At 34.6% G+C, this 19,816-nt stretch overlaps 1 protein-coding gene across 6 annotated transcripts in view; it reads right to left on the reverse strand.

Moving 5' to 3' along the window:
• LOC129237414 (ELAV-like protein 2) overlaps nt 1-19,816 on the reverse strand; it is an 86,301-nt gene that overhangs the window by 28,718 nt on the left and 37,767 nt on the right. For 4 of the 6 annotated variants that reach the window (XM_054872154.1, XM_054872151.1, XM_054872153.1 and 1 more), the window contains exon 1: nt 2,076-2,319. The exons of 1 other annotated variant lie outside the window; for it this stretch is intronic. The gene's annotated coding sequence lies outside the window, so the exon portion shown is untranslated. Of the gene's footprint in view, nt 1-2,075; nt 2,320-19,816 lie in introns of those variants that run through there. One more of the 6 variants, XM_054872150.1, reaches the window with a different exon arrangement.

The following is a 19,816-nucleotide window of genomic DNA, read 5'->3' on the forward strand; positions in this document are numbered from 1 at the left end:
TCAGATACTAGTTTTCCAAAAACAAACTTCTTTTTTGCAAATAGTCTTTGTAAAAATGATTTTTTTTGTTTTTATCGAAAGCGATAATTTTGGCGGAAAAATATATTATATGTAAATAAAATATCTAAAATAAATAAACATAAAAACAATACCACATTTTTTTGTTTAAATTTTTCGTAAATATTTTTTGTAAAATATTTGTTTTTGTCTCTTTTAAAATTAACAAAAATAGAAAAAAAACATCAATTAGGCTTTCTTTCAGTATTTTTCTTATTTTTTATTAATCACCAAATACATTGCCGTTATTTTGGTTAAAGTCATTTGAATTAAAATTATTCATTATTAGTTAAACTAAAATAGAAACAAATTGAATAATTTATAAATTATTTATTAAATTAAAACTAATTTTAAAATAAATTAAATAAATCAAATTTATAAATTTAAGAACAAAATTAAAACAATGATTAACTTTATACTTTAAATTAAAGTAATAATTAAGTAATTTAAAGCTAAAATAAAATTGCAATTAAATTTTAAATAAATATAAAATTAGAATTTATAGAAAAAATTTAAATATAAGAATAAAAAATTGCAGCTAAAAATTAATTTAAGAATTTTTTAATTTAAAAAAATTATTATTAAGATTAAAATGTAAAAACTTAAATTCTAATTTAACAATAAAAAATAAAAATTGAAATATAAAAAAATAATATAAAACTATAATAATAAAAAAAATAAAAAACAGTACAAATTAAAAAAAGGAAAATTCAAGTAAATCTAATCTAACAATAAAAAATTAAAATTAAAATATAAAAAAATAATATAAAACTATAATAATAAAAAAATAAAAAATAGTACAAATTAAAAAAAAGAAAATTCAAGTAATAAAAATAAAAAATAATAAAAATCAGAACAAAAAAATTAAAATATTTAAGTACTTTTATCTCTGATTTTGGTTTTTGTTTTGTTTTTGGCATCTAATTAACTTAAATTAAAATAATAAAAAAATAATAAATAGTACAAATTAAAACAAAAGTAAAATTCAAATAATAAAAATAAAAAATAGTAAATATTAAAACAAAAAAATTAAAATATTTAAGTACTTTTATCTCCGATTTTTTAGTTTTTTTTACATCCAATCCTCTGTTTTACATTTATTGCTGCCTAATGCATTCTTCATTCCTTACTTTCCCTCCTTATTCCACTTTTATTGCCCCACCCACACTTTGCTGACGCTTTTCCTTCCCCCAAATTCTTCTGAGTGCAAACGAATGCCTTGATCACGTATGCGCTATTGTGCTTCGGCGCCTACAAATATGCAATTCTTAGAGTTCCAAGTTGGAGCATAAGACCACAGAAATATGCAATAGCTTTTTTTATACACAAAATTTATGTGTGCCTTAACAAGAAAATGTCCGCTTGTTTTATATTATTGAGTAGCAATGGAAGCGTGCATTAAGTTTCTGTTATTACAGCAGCTTTTAATAGTTTTTTGATTTTTTGAGATGCGTTTGAAATTGTTAAATAAATTTTTGTAAATTTTTTTATACTCCAAATCTCGCTTGGTTTCGGTAATGTTTCTAGCTTTTTCTACAATTATTTTAAATTTTCTTCACAATTTTTAACTTCTTTTAAATTTCGTGAATCTCCTTGCAGTCTAATTTTTTGGCAATTTTCCTACTACTTTTTTTATTATCTCATTACACTTTTTTTTTGTATTCTTATGCATAAAAGTCTTATGAAATCAAATCACTTTAAAAAGGAATGATGAAATTTATAAAGCAATTGTTCAAGATGTCGGCGAAGAGGGCATCCAAAGCACAACGTCTTTATACACGCCCAAAAATCAGGCTCGGATTTATGTATGCGTTGAATATCCTTTCTTCTGCGTACTTGCAATTAACCCAAATGTATTCACAGAACACTTAGCTCTTCACTTCCTATGCGTGCAATATTTGTAGTGGTTGTGTTTGTGTGCATGTGTGTATCCGTGTAAGAGTGTGGGTGTGCCACTTTGTTATACTATACAAAATTCAGACACATTTGTCTATACACAAACATATGCAGATACTTACAAAGTTTAAACCGAGCTTTGGACACAAACTATTCGAAACTATTCAAAAAACTAAGAAAAGTTTCAAATAACACATAAAGTTGAAAGTTTTTTATATTTTAATTATATGTATATATATTTGCAGGTGCAGGAGTCAAAAAATCATAAATGAATGTTCTCGAAAAACGAACCAACGAACTAACGAACGAACGAACGAAAGCAACGAACGAACACGCACGACTGACAACAACGATGATCCTTATGGTTTGCCGATTACTGACGATATGCCAAAGGCTGCCGCAAGAACCTGGTTGCAAACGTCCTGACGGCCTAGACAAACGTCCAGTTTGCAAAGCAGCAGTCAAATTAGCCTAGTACGGTGAGAGAGCGCAGGTCCTTTGTGCGCACACTACCCACTGCTAATCTAGCTGAACTGCTCGTACGTGTGCCAATAGAAGCGGCAAGCTAACAACCAGCTCGAATAGGTGAGCCGGTAAGAGTAGATGAGCATACAATGGAGCGCAGCCAAGTGGGAGAGTGGCTGAGCATTAACAGAAAGCATTTACAGTTATACAAAGCACTGCACCACATTGACAGTGCATTAACAGCGCGCTTACAGCAGTGCACCCCAACTAGCGGTAGTTGAACACACACAGCGACACCATTCGCTTTCGTTCGCCCTCTCTTTTCTGTGGCACTCGCGCGTGCGCTTTCTTTTTTAATCAGAATTCTAGTTAAAAAAAGGACATGTCGATACATACAGGCTTTAATGGGAAGCGCTGAGCAGTGAACTGGAAAGAACAGCACAGTTAGTTGCATTGAGCCGAGGGCTGTGGAGTAGTGACGAGCAAAAAGTATTAGCAGTTATGAGGCAGGGAATGGATATAGGAAATAGTTTAAAAGATTTTTCTTGTAGGATTTATTGTAGGGGAAAAATATATTTTCTGCCAACTGCAACAATTATAAAAGAACGGGGCAGATACTTTCTAGGAATTTTCGCGAAAGAATTTTTTTTTAATTATGATAAAAAAATTTAATTGTGATAAGAAAATTATAGGCAAACCAAAAGTACAAAAGTTAATAATTTTTTTTTTAATTTTCAACAAATTTTCAAAACTAAAAATAAATTTCGAATAAGAAATTAATTTAATCCTTTTTTTCAAATTCTCTCCACGAATTATGCGGAAAAACTTCAAATAATATACTCACATTTTTAATAGTAAATCGAGAGTTCTAAGAATTCCATTAAATGACTTTTTCCAAAATTCACATTGGCAAATTATATTCAAAAAATATAACAAGTTTTTATATACATATTAAAAACCTTAAAACAAAAAACATTAAGTAGTATGGAGATAATGAAACATTGAAGTATAACTGTAAATTATTCATTCTGGTATCTAACAAAAAATGCAGAATCGAAGTTTACAAAAAAAAATTATTTTCAAGAAAATTTTTTATAATTTCAATATTTTTACTCAAATTTTTTAAGTTTTTAAAAATTGAAAATTTTTTTAATTTAGTTTTGAAAATTTTTAAATTTTTTTAAATTTTTCATTCAAATTTTTTATGTTTTTTTACTTTAATTTTTAAAATTTTTAAACTAAATTTGTTAAAATTTTTTTTGTAATTTAATTATTTTAAATTGTTTAATTATATAATATCCAAACTTTTCTTAATTTTTTAAAATTTCGAATAAGTAATTTATAATGTCTTAAATTGTTTTAAATATTAATTTTTAGAATTTTATATTAAATTAAAAAAAAAACTTTATTTTTTAAATTTTTAAGTTAAATCTTTTTTAAATTATACACTTTTTTATTTTAATTTCTACAATTTTTAAATTAAATTTGCTAAAATTTAAAAAATCTTTTTTTGTAATTTAAATTTTTAAAATTTTTGAATTAAATTTTTTATATTACTAAATTTTTAATTATATAATATCCAAACTCTTCTTAATTTTCTAAAATTTTGAATTAGTAATTTTTGAAATTTACAAACTATTATTTTACAACTTATAACCTTTGGAAATCACACAAATTTTATTTAATTTTTCAAGCAAATATGCACACAGTTCCACTTCTACTAACCTGAGCTCTCTAGTGGCTCTCTTTCTCTCTCTGTCGCTCATTCAGTTCTCACGCTGATACATACCTTTAAATACCTACGTCTCGTATATTTGCTCTACTGAAGTGGCGCACCCAAAACTAACCCTCACTAGCGAACGTGAGTGTGAGAGACACTGCCTCAGCTTGTATGCCATTACAAGGGATTACAAGGACTCAACGTTAGCTAGCGGCATCGTCAATGGCAATGAGTGCCTGGATGTAACCATAGAGAGCACACCAATATGCACACCCAAATGCAGAATGCATGTTTTGGTTGCTGTCAGCAGCCGGTAAAGCCAACTTAAACCGGCTGCAAAGCACAGCAGGACTTCGGAAAAAAATGGAATGGAACAGGATTGATGTAACAAAGTGGGCAAACCGGATGCGGAACCAGCAAAGCCAAAGGCATAGGGCATGCCGAATTCGTAGTGGTGGTGATGATGGGTAAAAGGTAGTAAAAGAGATAAAGGAAGACAGAGCAGGAAAGGGGAGAGCAACGGAAAGGCGCTGAAACTCGGTGATAGCAGCGCGGCAGAGCACAGGTAGTGTGGCAGCATCAGGCAGGGCAGGAGTGTGCCATGAATTTGGTGGTAAAGGCTGCAGTTAAACTGCATATAATAGGGTAGTGGTCAGTTAAAGCTGCAGGCAAAACAGCGCAGTTGGCGCAGACGAAGAAGTAAGCAGGGAAGTAGTGAAGCCGTGAAGCAGTCGTTCCGTCCATCAGTGCCCGCTCTTTGGTAGGAAGTAAAGGAAAATGTGCATGCGGCATAGCAGAACGGTGCAGACGTGATGTGGGAGGTGAAGAGCAGCAATTTATTATTGTAATTGCTGCTGCTTTATTGCTGCATTGTAGATAGAATTATTGTTCTTGTTTCAGAGTTGCTGCGACCGTTTATTGGATTTTTGGTAGCTGAGCTCGGTTGTGCTGAGCGCTTCAAGAGCTGCAGTTGATGAGTCGACTGGCTAAGAAACGCCTGAATACGCTCGAATAACTTTGTCCAATGGATTTTGAAGAGTTCGCAAGCAATACTAGTACTGCAAGCTGCAAGCATTCAACAACAATTCTAACGGCCAACTTCATACGTATTTTAGAATGTAATTCACTTTTGTCTGCTTTTATCCATCCGAAATCTCGGATCTCGTATTTCGGTTTCCTCAACCGCCATCTTTGTTGTGGTGCATTCGACGCTTAGCTGCAAGCCAGCTCAACAATGGAATATTAAACGCAAATTTCCATCAAAGGCAGCATTTTTGATCGTCTGCTTTCCCCTCTTCCTCGCGTGCACGTGAATATACCCTTACATCATTTATTGTTTCAGTTTACGTTCACACCACCAGTAACTATGACCACAAACTTTTCCTTTGAAGTATGAATGGCTGTAAAATATTGATTCATTGTTTGCCAAAAACTGGCGAGTATCAGCAGGAATATGAATGTAAAAAGTTGGCAGTACTTTTATTATTAACGCAATTATTTTTTGTGTGAGTATTATTGCATTTACTTTATATAAATACGCAAGTCAATCTCTTTTAGTCTACTTTTGGGCGCAATGGAGGGAACTTGTGGTAAAAGTCTTGATTCATTGTTGGACTTGTGAGTTACTTAACTCCTCATTCTAGCAAGCAAGGTATTATTAGTTTTTGTTGGAAATACTTTTTTATTTTGGAATTTTTCATTTTCTGTCATATTACGCTTTTAACTGCTCGCTCATAAATTTTTCTGACAAAAAATATTTTTCGCCAAAGCTTTTATGTCTTCTCATTTCCCATTCACCATATTTTCCTTAATAAAATCATTTTTCGTGCCAATTACATAAAATTGAAGCATATACGAAGGCGCTGACAGTATTGAATAGGAGAAACCTCCATTTTTTTAAGTATTTTGCCATGAAATTTATACTGTGGGCGATTTGCGGGTAGAGCGCTGTGCTTTGGCTGCCTTTTTTAATAATTCAGCGAAAGCTCGCAAATTAAAAATTAACAATTTAAAGCTTGTATACATTTTATAAAATTAATTTTTCTGAAGTTTTCAAAAATATTTAAATTTTTTTTTAAATTTCTTTATACGGTACAATGAATTAAACGTATCAAAAAATTTGTTTTCATTCTTTCAGCAAAGAAAAAATTAAAGCCTATGTTCTGGCCTAGATTTCATTATATAGGGTTTCTAATAAGAGGTGTTATTTTGATATTCAAGGAAAAATGCTATTTCTTAATATACCATACATGATCGGATGTTTATTTCATTATAAAGAGGAAGCTATGCCGTTAATAGTGGAAAATAACATCAAGCAAATGACCACCACGACCACGCTCACTGGGCAATATCCTTTTCATGAAATTTCCCACAACCGAATTGCAAAGTGGCTGCCCTATGTCCTCGATAGTCTCACGAATTTCTTCTTTGAGGTCTTGAATCGACCCTGGGCTGTTGGCGTAGACCTTCTCTTTCTCGTGGCCCCAAAGAAAAAAGTCACAAGGTGTTAAATCACAAGATCTTGGTGGCCAATATAAGCACCTCTTCGAGAGATAACGGGGTCCAGAAACTTTTCCCAAAAAGGTCAATGGTTTCGTTGCTTGTGTGGCTCGTAGCGCCGTCTTGTTGAAAATATACGTTGTCCAGATCAATAGCGCCATCCATTCACCTGTTATTGGAAATTCCTATATTTTATATTATCATTATTACTCGTAAAATAGAAAAATCATGAAATGAGAAAAAAATATTTCGTTTTAATTGTTTCCTGAGTTTAAATTAGTATTCAAATTGGAACTTATTTGTCCAAATATTTTGAAAATTTTACTGTTATATGATTGTATAAATAGTGCTCGACATTTTTTTATATGAAGGAAAACACCCAACATCGTCAGCAGAAAAAATTCTCAAAAATCAATGTAATTTTTGAGCCACTTGAAACTTGCACAATCTAAATTTCAATAGACTACAAAACTGTGTACCCAAAATTTTTTCAGAAATTCTTATTAAAAAGTGTGAAATTTCGATGTAAACTCGCCAAATTTTTATAAATTTTGAAACTTAAAGTTTGAAAATTTCGTTATATGGTTTTTGCGGCAGCATAAACTGTTTCATAAAACAATAATTGGAATTAATCCTCCGTTGGACACCTTTTTTAAAACCTTCGGTTGGCCACCCGGGTCTGGTCTCTTTTTCGTCCTGTTCGAGGATGATTTTTGAAAGGTAGACAACTAAATTTTAGGAAGCTACTCGGAAGTTCAAGTCCTTAACTATAATAGAAATTTGTTAAATTCAAGCACAAAGTCGAAAAAACCGTCTGGTCAGATTCTGTTGCCCAACGTAGTGTTAAAAAATAAATAAATAAATAATCAAAACTTGCCAATTTGTGGTGTACAGTTTTCTTTGACGTTGACGTATATCTGAAATAATTCAAACATTGGAAATAGTGAAAAAAATTGAGATATTTTTTAAAGTTTATAAGAATTTTTTTACAAAACAATGCGATTTTTTAGTATAAAAATTAAATTTTGAAATGTTTTACTTCTTCTGAACTATCATTTTGAAGACAGCAAAATTTCTTTTTCATGCAAATAGTTTTCAAAGTTCTTGTTAAACTGTTAATATCTATATTTTTAATTTCAAGATATGAATCCGATGTTTTTTAGAGCCCGAGACCTTTATACGATAATATCAGGTGTTTTGTAAGAGCTTGAGAACTTAAAACGATAATGTCGGGTGTTTTTAAAAGCTTGATAACTTAAAATTTTAATAACGGGTGTTTTTTACAGAGCTTGAGAACTTAAAATTTTAATAACGGCTCTTTTTTTAAGAGCTTGATAGGTTATGATGGTAATATTGGGTGTTTTTATGAGCTTAATAACTTAAAATGGTAATAACGGGTGTTTTTTAAGAGCTTGAGAACTTAAAACGATAATACAAAAGAGAAATATTGTTGAAATGAATTTTTTTATTATAATCTGGTTGATAAATTCATGGCATTTCCTTTTTGAATATGAACCCGGCATATGTCAAAAACTGTTCAGGTCAAAGTGCTACCCATCTTCACTATTTACTCAATACATTTCTTGGCATCAAATATTCTTAATTCTCTATTCAAATGCTTAAAATGCGCTCCCCTGACCTTTCTTTGTTTCCCTCGCTTATCCAATGCTCACCTGAGCTCTCTGAAATGTGAAATGCTGCAAAAGCCCCATCAAACTCATTCAATTTTACACTTCTCATGTCATCCAAAAAATCATATAAAATTTCGCAAAATATTTGTCAGCTCTTTTCATATCAAATTATTGCAAGTGAAAATACCAATTCGCTTACAAGCTTCATTAGCATTTATCTCCAAAGCGCTGAATACCACACACCCACTGTAGAAGAGCAGCAAGAATTCGTAAATAAGTTGCATAGCTCCAGGCGCATTTTTTAATATCATAAAATAGTATAAACCTTCTGCCAACTGCATAAACACACGCAAAATATCAAAATAATATTATTGCGCCGAAATATATCAAATTACCTTCCGTTGGAGTTGGGCGATTAAAAAAAAACAGGAAAAATGTGTAAAATTGCTTTTTGTACGTGAAAACTTGTTTCCAAGCCTAATTATTTATATACTCCAGCAACCAACCCTTCACTGCGCCATTACATTGCTGTTAACTTTTTTGCTCCTTACTTTTTTCTGGCACATTTTGTTTGTTTTCATGGAAATACCGCCATATGTCTTCATTAGCATTACCACTGTCGCGTATGAGAAATGTCAAAATAAACTTTAAAATGGGAAATGTATTTAAAAAATGTACTTGCATGCATATGCTGATGTGTATATAAGTATTTCATTGGACAGCGGTAAAATTTTGGAATATACTGTGTAGACAAACGCTCTAACAAACAGTCATGCGAAAATCTGACTAATAGCCACATAAGATTACTGGGCTATCCATTCTCATCAGCTGTAGCACGACACCTCAATAAGGCCGAGTGCTTAGCTTAAACTACCTACGCTTTTTATATCGGTTGAACTTATTTAGTTATTCTATAAAGAATTGGTTACTTGGAAGCTAAACATAAAGACTGGCAGACTCGAAACCCAGTACCAAGATGGAATGAAAGTGAGATCGCCGCACACAAAGAGAAATCAGGAAAATTTTCTCATTTAAAGGAAATTCAAGAAACTGCCATAATTTAAGTATTCGGCTGAAAAATTCTATTCGAAGCTATGGTATTACATAACGATAGCCGATTTCTGAAAGATGAGGTTGCCAACAGATCAACTTATGAAATATTTAAATGTTCCTTGTCATAGAGAAACTCGTAATTACTGAAAGAATTCTAAAGAAAAGTTTTATTCGAACTTCTTTCTTGACACTAAATATGCCTTTATGTGTTTGTATGCATGAGTACTTACGTATCCTGCCTTAAAAGGAGACACACCCCTCTTTTCACTACGTGCCTTCATGCATGAAAAAGTTATTTATGTTTGTGTATTAGCATTGAGTTGGTGCATGAGTATACTAAAGAATCTAGAGATAAGCGCGGCATATAGATATACTATGTTTTTGAACCCAATCCCGAAATTCATATTTCTCTTTTTTCGATTCTATGTCATTTCTGATACACACACTAACGCGCCTATTCTAATTTTTGTTAGATATTGCAGCAAAAATTAAAAATTCAACAAATTGCAATATTCCTCTATTGAAAATTTTGCAAAATTAATCATCATTACTGAATAAAAAAGTTAGTTTGAGTGATGGAAATTTTTATTTTGACCTTATCTATTATTTGTCTGTTTGTATATTCGTATACTGCTAGTTCGTATAGTTCTAGCATACAGGTGTCAAATCTGATTGGCGTACCAAGGCATTTGTAAAAATTATAAACTTTTCGATAGGCGGCAGCAATGATTAATTTTGCGCTACTTTGTATTTCTTTATTTTGTAAATACTTCTAAAAAGGAAACTAGTTTGTAGCTTGAATTTTGTTAAAAAAAAAAACAGCAATGCAGTTAATCCTCCATTGGACACCCGTATCTGGCAAGACTTTTTCGACTGTGGACATAAATTTAACATATTTCTATTATAGCTAACGGCTTGAGCTTCCAGACGCCTTTTTATAATTTAGTTTTCTATCGGTTTACGGATATAACCTTTTAAAAAGGATACTCGAACAGGACAAAAAAAGGCCAGACACGGGTGTCCAACCTAAGGTTTTAAAAAAGGTCTTCAACGGAGGGTTAAAAAGCCCACATATAGCTTTAAAATAGTGGGTTTTGCAAAATAAGAGAATTGTACAAATTTTGTCAAAGCGAAAAGCATTGTTTTTAAGTACAAGAAATGTATGACAAAAATCCCGAAACTCAATGGCGATGAATTTTTTTAGAACTTTTGGTTAAAAAAAGCGTTTTCTTAGGTAAAGAAACGTATGATAAAAATCCCGAAATATTGGCATTGAATTTTTTACGTTTTTTCGTTTTAGAAAAAGCATTTTTTTTAATTAAGTAAACCAAATGTATGACAAAACCCCTAAATATCGGGATTGAATTTTTTAAGTTTTTATTTGTTTTAGAATCGTTTTTATTTTGTAGGTAAAAGCAATGTACTACAAAAGCCCGAAATATCGATATTGAATTTTTTATGTTTTTTGTTTTTTTTTTGTAAGTAAAAAAAATTATGACAAAAGTCCCGTAATATCGGGATTGAATTTTTTACATTTTTTATTTTACAAAAAGGGTTCTTTTAAGTAAAAAAATTATGACAAAAATTCCAAAACATCTGGATTGATTTTTTTTATTTTTTCTGAAAATCAATTTTTTGTGACAATAAATTTTTATATAAAAAAATCCGAAGTTCCAGTGTTGAACATTTTTTTTTTGTATCCATTGCTTCATTCATAACCACGTTGCAAAGACACACGCTATGCAAAGACACATCCTTCCAACGTTTGACCTTTAGCTCCTTAAAGTCTACTTCCACATCTTCGAGCCATCTTTTTCTTGTGCGTGCTGTTATTCGATCTCCAACCGGGCACAATTCAAGCGCTTTTCATGTTGCTTGGGCATTCTCTAATATCAGTCTACTATTTGAGATTAACCTAATCGGCACACAAATTGTTGCATTTCTATGCTATGAAATCCGCCAATCCCGAAATCCGGCGGCCTTTTCTAGTGCACACTTTTCCATGCCTGCAGCGCATTACAAATGAATCATAATTTGTTTGCGCCTGCTTTAATCGGATTGCGCAAATCTTGCGCGCCAAGTTGATTCAAAAACGCAATGGCAGCAGCGTAAGCAACAACAATAACAGCTACGCTAAGGATAGCAACAAAGTTGGATGCCTCACTTTCCTGCATCTCCGTATAAGCCTATTTTGGTATAAAATTACCTTACATGGCCTACCAACTTTGCCAACCACTCCTCCCTTTTCACGCTGCCTTTCACTTTCTGCCGCACCCCGAAGCCGCGCCATGACCGAAAAAAATGTAACATAATAAATATTTACTGCGCAAATTTATGACCAAAACGACTTATTGACATCTACTAATGTTCTTTCTCATTTTTGTATTCTTTTATTGTTTTTTTTTTTTCTAAGGCACCGTTTTGACTGTTGCTCTTCCGGCTATTGTTGTTGCTTTATGGTCTGTAACAGAGGCCATTGAACCCGCCGCTGGGTATGGCGGCATTTTGCGCAGATTTTTTTTCTCACTCTGCTCATTTTGCACCGTCTCGCGCACATGTGGCATGCAACAAAATGCAGTTAATTAAGTGCGCAACCAGCAAAGAAAAACAGCCGCAGTGGTAAACAAAGTATTGTAGGTATTTTCTTTTTTGTTTTGCTTTTGCTGCCTTTTGCCCTAAAATGCGAGTGAAGTGTGAAGAAAACTGACATTGACGGCTTGTCTGTGGGCTGGGTTTGTGTGAGTGCGGCGGTGTGACTTGCTTGCATTCATTGGGAGGTGACAAGAACAATAACTACAACAACATGAATGTGACATGTGTTGCAGCAACAACAACAACAACACTAACAACAGTAGCTGCAAACAAACAAAAAGAACACAAAAGACAGCTCAGTCGCGTGCTACCTCGCAATTTTGCATTTTTGTTGGTACTGCAGCATTCAAGTGTCAATGCACTTTTTTTGTTTTGAATTTTCTCTGAGATATGAATATGACAGCATGCGTTTTTCAGCATTTTTCGAATTTAGGGGGATTGCCACTGCTTTGCATATATTTCCTGTCACATATTTTTCCACTTTTTTAATTTATTTCCTTTCTTCGAACGTCTCACATGCTTTGTTTTTTCAACCTAAACATACAAATATTAAAGGCTTTAACGCTGCCATTATTCAAAACCGCAAACATTTCAGTCACACCCCCATTTTGCCGCTCAAACCTAGCCTTCTCCGGCTCGCATGAGCGATTAAAATTCATTCATGTCCTCAGGGTTTCTTTGAAAAATGTCAACTCATTAACTGCAACAGCAAACCGCACAAAAGTGGGTGATCATTTGTGTGTAAAAAATTGAAAAAAAAAACAAAAATCATACAAATTTAGGGCAAACAAGCGCACTTTTTCGGCATTTATTTCGGCACACATTCGCATGTATAAACATTAATACATACACAGACTTGCCAACTAAGCGCACATTGGACGAGAAAGCCTGAGTTTGTCCCCTCACAAACCTTAAAATGGTCAGTTGCAGAAAAAATTCAGCAACTGAATAAAATGTTAGTTATACCATTAATATGGAAACCATTGCTAACCATTTATTGCAGGCAAAGTGGCCTGTAAGTGCTCCACAGAGTAGTCTAACGCTTCTTTTATCTAGAGTTAGAGCAGATTTTGCTCTGTTGGTATTAAAGTTCAGAAACTTTTTGGAGTCATTAAGACCGTTTGTGCCGTTTCACTAGTCGCTTCCTTTTTTTGGTTTCCTGTTTAAGGTTGTTTTTTTTAAAGCCGAAAAATGTGGTTGGTCCAATAAATGACTCTTTTTGGCATAAAAGTCTGCTTTCTAGTTTCCTTCGTGTCCCGCATGTTCTAATACCCAAATCAGGGAGACCTGATTAAGATTCGTCAGCTTGTTGAATGCATTGTTACACTCTATAAGGACTTTTGAATTAAACGTAAAGCTATTTAAAGTTTTGAGGGTTGATTGACTGTCCGAAGGTATTTTAATGTTTACTTTTTCGTACCCTCTTTTGGATACGAATTCTACTGTTTCGATTATGGCGAAAAGCTCCGCATGGAAAATTGTGGTATCTGTATTCAGTACGTCTTGTGTGATTTGTGTACTCTTCATTTTCTTCTTTTTGATTGGCACGATAACCGATAAGCGATATTGGCCTAGTTTAACAAAGCTCGTCAGCTATTTATTTCTTGTGCCAACCGGCGCCAGTTGGAGAAACCAGCAAAAGCCAAATCATTCTCCACCTGATCTTTCCAAAGCAGAGGAGGCCTTCCTCTTCTCCTGCTAGCACCAGTTGGCACTGCATCGAGTACATTCTAGAACCACTAGAAAATCTCATTTGAGATCAAGGTTTTTCCCAAGTTGAGAAACACAATTTCTAAGCAAACCAAGAAAAAGCTATCTTTTCTTAGAATACTATGAATCTCAATTTGGAAGAGAAGTGAAAGAGAGTGAAGAAACGCCATTGCATATTTTGGAAATACCTCAGTTGTCCACTCAAATTCATATTAATCTCAAACGCTATTGCTTATTTGCTACTTAATTGCTGCTGCCTGACAATTGTCACTCGGGCTTAAAAATAAAGAGCCCATTAGTGAGCCGCATACGACCGTATATTTTCGTCACACACATACAAAATTACAAATATTTAGACGTTTCAAGCAATACATTTGCCATCAAAAAGTAATGAGCGCATTTAATGTTCTATAATTATGCGCCGGTTGTGTTTTTGTATGAGGAAAAGGAAAACCGAACAACCGCACACCTTTTGGGCCCACGCTCACGATATTTGCCTTATCCTCAACATGCGTCCTGTGACAATCGACGCGAATCGTTTTTTGTCTTATTGTGATCGCATGCGTGGGGGTTGTGTACCTATTTATATATTTTTTCGAAAAAAATTAAATAATAAACATAATTTGTATGCGTCAGTAGTCGAAATAGGCAGGATGGTTTCGGAAAATGTGGTGTATCAAAATATTTTAGAATGTAGCGGATAGTCAAACACAATAAAACTAAGGGTCAATGCACGGAGGTGCCTACTTCATAGGCGAAATTAAAGATTTTGGAATTTTTTTTTTATTCTTCATTATTTAAGTTCACTAAGGAATTGGAATTGGAAAGTCAAAGGATGTGTACCATACACTTCGATCTCAGACAATCGCATCAAAATTCAAATAATATAATAAATATTTAGACATTTTTCCTACCCTAATCCTTGGAGTATATCATTTTCAAGGTATCAGGTTATTTTTTAAATAAAAACCAAAATCAATTTTTTGAAATTTGTACTGTGATCTAATCCCTTAAAGATGACACTAAGCTTGTTAAATTTTTGTTAATTTGAAAAAAAATCTTAAATCAAGGTCTTAGGATGAGAGGTCCAGCTAACATTACTGCCGCTTTTCTTTCGATGACTTTGATTGTTAACAAGTTTGCCCGAATATGCCCACTTCATCTATAAAAACTGCAACCTAACTCAGATTTGTTGATTTTCTTATACCATTCTCGTCATCATTGATCTGGTTGGGCATAAAGGGGTTTTTTAGCTGCATGCGCACTATCGGTATCGATAACTCTGGCTTGACAGCTGAGAATGGCAAACTGTATTGACATTTCTGTTCAGTAAAGTTTGGCAAGTCGTCATGAGTCGTTTAACGCCTGAACAATACTTTCAAATTGTGCGCCTTTGCGATGAATGGCGAGCGCTATAAAGCTATGCTGAGGGAATTTTCGTTTCCAAAATTTAATCAGCTAAACTTCGACGACATTTGAATCCAAAAAGACGGTCTAACTTGCCATAAAGCGCACCGTTCCTACGACAGTCGGTTCTACGTAACCAGAACGACCCGGATTTATATCCGGCCAAGGGCTGTCACTTAAGCAGCATTCCTCGTATATGCATGGGGAATGTTTATGCTGCTACAACAACAACAACAACAACAACGAAGTATCCACGGTACACTAAACAGGGCTAGTTTACTGGGGCAAGTCAGGCGGCACCTACTCAACTACGCTGTCGAGAACCAGGACAAAACACACCGAAAATTACTGGATCGGACAGTGTACAGACAGACAATTAACGACATTCACACTCTTACCACCTTCTCAAGCCTCCGACCCCAGAATGCCATCATCCAACCACCTCCCATTGCAGACGAAGAGCTCCAACTTCCCCAAGAGTCCCGCGTAACCTTGGCACTGTAGCAGGTTAAACTCCTTACTATCTAGAATCAACCCCGACATGCCAAACATATATCCGCCATGTGAACGCACTCCGCACGACACTAACCACCTTTTCACATGCCACATCAAACCCATTCATCTAACACCCCTCTCCCGCTGGACCCAACCTATGTAAAACGCAAGTTTCCTGGGCCTACCGTATGTTGAACTAGACGAAGACGACAGGGCAAAGTTACTGCTACAACAACAACTACAGGAGGTATCCAATCATCGGTTCTACGTTACCAGGGCGTCCCGGATTTAAATCCGGCCAAGAACTGTCTCTGCAGCAGCATTCCTCGTATGTATAGAGAATGCTTATACTGCTACAGCAACAACGAGGTATCCAATCCGCGTGTGAGACATACTCAGTTCTACGGAGAGGGGAAGCTTCGGGAGGGCTAATTTAACATATACAACTTAAAGGGCTCTCGAAACTCGCACTTTGTATCCCAAAGTGAGCGGCTGCAAAATACGTCTTTCCTTTAGATTAGAAGCGGCCTCATGCTATTGAGTATCTCTAGACCTCTCCATACTCTCTCTCTTATACTTGCGAGGCGTACAGGAAAATCCACCTGCTATAACAGTCCAAGTGTTTCTGTAGAAGCAGAAGATTCCTACAAAGATGTTGTTCTGTATGTTGTGTACGGAGAAAGTCTCTTTAGGCGCTTCGTTCTCATTTACCAGTCGCCTTCAAAAAACGTATCTCAAATTGGATCGAGTTGAATCATTACAAGTTAGTATACCACCGCTCATTTCCGCCGCCTTCAGCACATTCTCCATTTGCTAACCTCATTTACGCTTAGAAAAAATGTGTCGAATATCACACATTGAATTCAGACACATACCAGTCAGTATGTCATGCACATCAAGCACACACGCAATTGAACACATCTTAATGGGCACGCGTCTATGTCGCAGGCTCCACTTGCTACCAATACGCGCACGCATCACACACAAAATCGGCACAGTGGTCCCATTTGTGCGTAGCATTAAAAATAAGATGCTCGGTTACATAGTTTGCCATAGAAAGTCGGTGGACGGGCGACTGCATAAAAACTGATTACCACTGCTACAAGCTCGCTGATTGCTATCCCAGCTGGCTAAAGGCATGTACCATTTTTTCAACGCAATCAATTTTTTTCTTTTTATTTCTTTTTTTTTTTTCGTTTCTTTGCCTACGCACTTTCGTTCAATTTTCCGCCAATACGTGAATACACATCACGTACGCGTGGTTGAGTGGTAGAGGAGATGAATTCTTTGGCTACCCTTTGCGCACCCTTTTGCCAAGTAGCGAGCATGTGAAAGAAAACTCGTGCATGTTAATCAAGTTGTGGTGTTGCTGCTGACACACTAGCGCTTACTGTTCTGATTAGTTTTCCTTTGGCAAACTGGTACGTCTTGCAGCTTTCTTTTTTTTTTTTTGTTCACGATTTCGTTTAATTTTTTCTTGCTGACAAAGCGGAAAGCTGCTGTGCCACCACATTTCCTTAGGGCTACATACAAAATTATGTGTGCTTACTCTCCCACACACACACACACCCATGCTCTTGCAACAGCCGCCCTCACGTCTTCATATTTCGTTTCATGCGCGCTCTAACTTCCTTGAATGAGCTGCTTTATTACGCTGTAGAACAAAAATAAAATTTTTTCAAAGTAATAAGAAACTGGCCACAGAACTTGGCACATAAGGGACCAAGGTATAATATCTGACTATCTGGCGTACAGCGTTTTTAAGGGCTACTTGAAATTTAGTTAGGAGGCGAAGGAGGGCAAAATTCATACCTTGGGATAAAACGGCATACAAAATCAAAATATTCTTAAAGTTGGTGGCTCTAGACCAACAACAGTGTTCTGTACGTTTGATTGGCAAAGCAAAGTATTGAGAAACTAGAAAACAAATAATGAATTCGCCTTGTTTCATTCTCAGCTGACAGCCACATGGACACAGCGAAAGAAAAAAACAACTCAGCTGATTTACCAACACCATCCTTAATAGATTCGCCTTGATCTGAGATATAAAATGCGTTAAATACTATGAGAAAGATTTTTTAAAGCATATTAACTCGCTATGTCCTTCTCTATGAAGAAAAATCTTTCTAAACAGTATTGACAGCTGATTGCCAATTTTGCAGCTAATCTGCCATACATGAAAGGGTAGATTAAATTTGTCGATGTATTGCTAATCACTGCAGAGACTTTTTACTAAAAAATACTTATTTTTAAAATTATTTTTTGAATTAAAAAAAAAATTTTTTCTTAATTTTTTACTTTTTATATATTTTTTTATTTTTTTTTTTAATTTTTTCTTATTAAATTTTTTTATTTTATTTTATTTATTTTACTTTTTTTATTTTTTTATATATTTTTTTTTATTTTTTTATATTTTTTTTAATTTCTTTTTTATCCTAAGAAGCGTTCAACTTTTATACTTCTCAATCTAAATAGATTTAGACGGAAAACCGTTCACCCAGTCCTCTGTACGACTAAATAAAGTAAAAAATTCTCAGATACTTTTTCTCCCCACCTGTGGTCTCCTCCTACCAAAAATTGTCAGAGTATTATTATTTTTTTTTTTGTTAATGCACCTTTTTTCAACCTCCCGCGCTTACCTATTTTCTAATTTATTTTTTGCTCTACAAAAGCTGCACTGCCTAGAATAAAGTATGTGTACATATGAATTTGTACTTAAAAAAACTGTGTGCTTGGTAGCTTAACAAAATGGCCGCATTTCAAAAACAGCTGACTCTGCTATTTTGCGTGATTTACTGCGCCATTCATGTCCATTCATTAATCTAGCCACGCGTTAATGCGTGCCATAATTTTTTCTCTAATCGCTCATGCATTCTAACATTATTCTCCTGCTCTCCATTCACTCCAGCTTTCACTGATTCATTTCGTCAGGCTTTCATTAATTTCATTCTACCTATGAGTCTCATGCGTTCGCCTACGTTTGCTTGCCTTCTTCAACCACCAAACTTTTGCCACCTTCAGCCCTCAGGCAGCGCTTGCCGTTGTTCGCTTTGTAATTACTTCAAACAATGTGATGTAAAATTGCGTGTGACACACTCACGTAGCTTTCTATGTGTATGTATGCATGTTTGCTTGTTAGTTCGCTTTTTACTCCACGGCACCATAGCGCTGTTAATTTTCTCTGACAAGCTACAGCAGCACTTCTTGCGTAGGTACTTTGAATAAGTTTTCTTTGCACCCCTACAGCCACTTCTCCGCTCCCAGAACTGCTCCTTTCCATATTATATTCTATTTCTAAGCAACTTTCCGTATTCCTTAATTCGCAGCTGTATAAATGAGAAAAGTTTCAAGTAAGGTGTTGAGGAAAAGCAAAAGGTCTTAGCACCAAAAATTATCTATCGTATCGCCACGAGCGAGCCTGCTGCAGTTGAAGTAGATGAGTTGAAGGCTCGCGCAGCAACTGCTTTTGTTCAATTCTGTCCACTTAACTAACCTTTCAATTTACTTTAAAACTTTACAGCACCATTCCTCGCACCAAATTTACCCTTGATAGGTCAGTGAAGTGCTTAAGTACACTTCAGGTTTCAAAGGTGAAACACCAAGCCCCTTAGCAGTAATTCTTGCTTAGTAACAATGTAAATTTTCTGGAGACTGTAAGAAAGCTAAAATTCTGAAGCATTTAATAATATATCTTACACTCTACAGAAATTTCCATTTGATACCTTCTTAAGTGTGCTTTTGAGGCTACCAATGGTCGGAGTTCGCTGTTGTCAAGTACGCACCTTTCGAGCTAAGAAGTTGGGGGTTTCGAGTGTCTGAGCAACCGCAGATCTAAGATTGTAAAATAGTCGCAGGTAGGCATAAAAACCATTTGACTGGAATATGTGCGAACTTTGGACTTTTCAAAATCAATTTACTTAGAAGCGCTGTGCTGGATGTGCAGGACAGTCCATCCACAGTTTAAAATTTAAACATTTGTTTTTTTTTTACTTGACCAACTAAAGTAACTTCTGTAATATGTAAGAAATAAATATATTGTAAAATTACAGAGTTATAAAATGGGTCGCTTTTCGCTTGAGCAAAGTTGGGAAATATTAGAAACGGAAATCAAAAATCGTATAATCAGCTAAAATTATGATGCCAATTAGTCGCCTAGACACTGCAGCTTGACTCCATTAAACATTTTTCTGTGAGACGCTTTTAAAGCGTTTCATTAATTATTATAAGGAGTGGACTAGTAGGTAAGCAAGCGATTAATGAAAGGCAAACCGCAAAGCTAGCGCTCAACGCC

The sequence above is a fragment of the Anastrepha obliqua genome, chromosome 2 (genome assembly GCF_027943255.1).
Source record: "Anastrepha obliqua isolate idAnaObli1 chromosome 2, idAnaObli1_1.0, whole genome shotgun sequence".
In the NCBI taxonomy this organism is placed as follows: Eukaryota; Metazoa; Arthropoda; class Insecta; order Diptera; family Tephritidae; genus Anastrepha; species Anastrepha obliqua.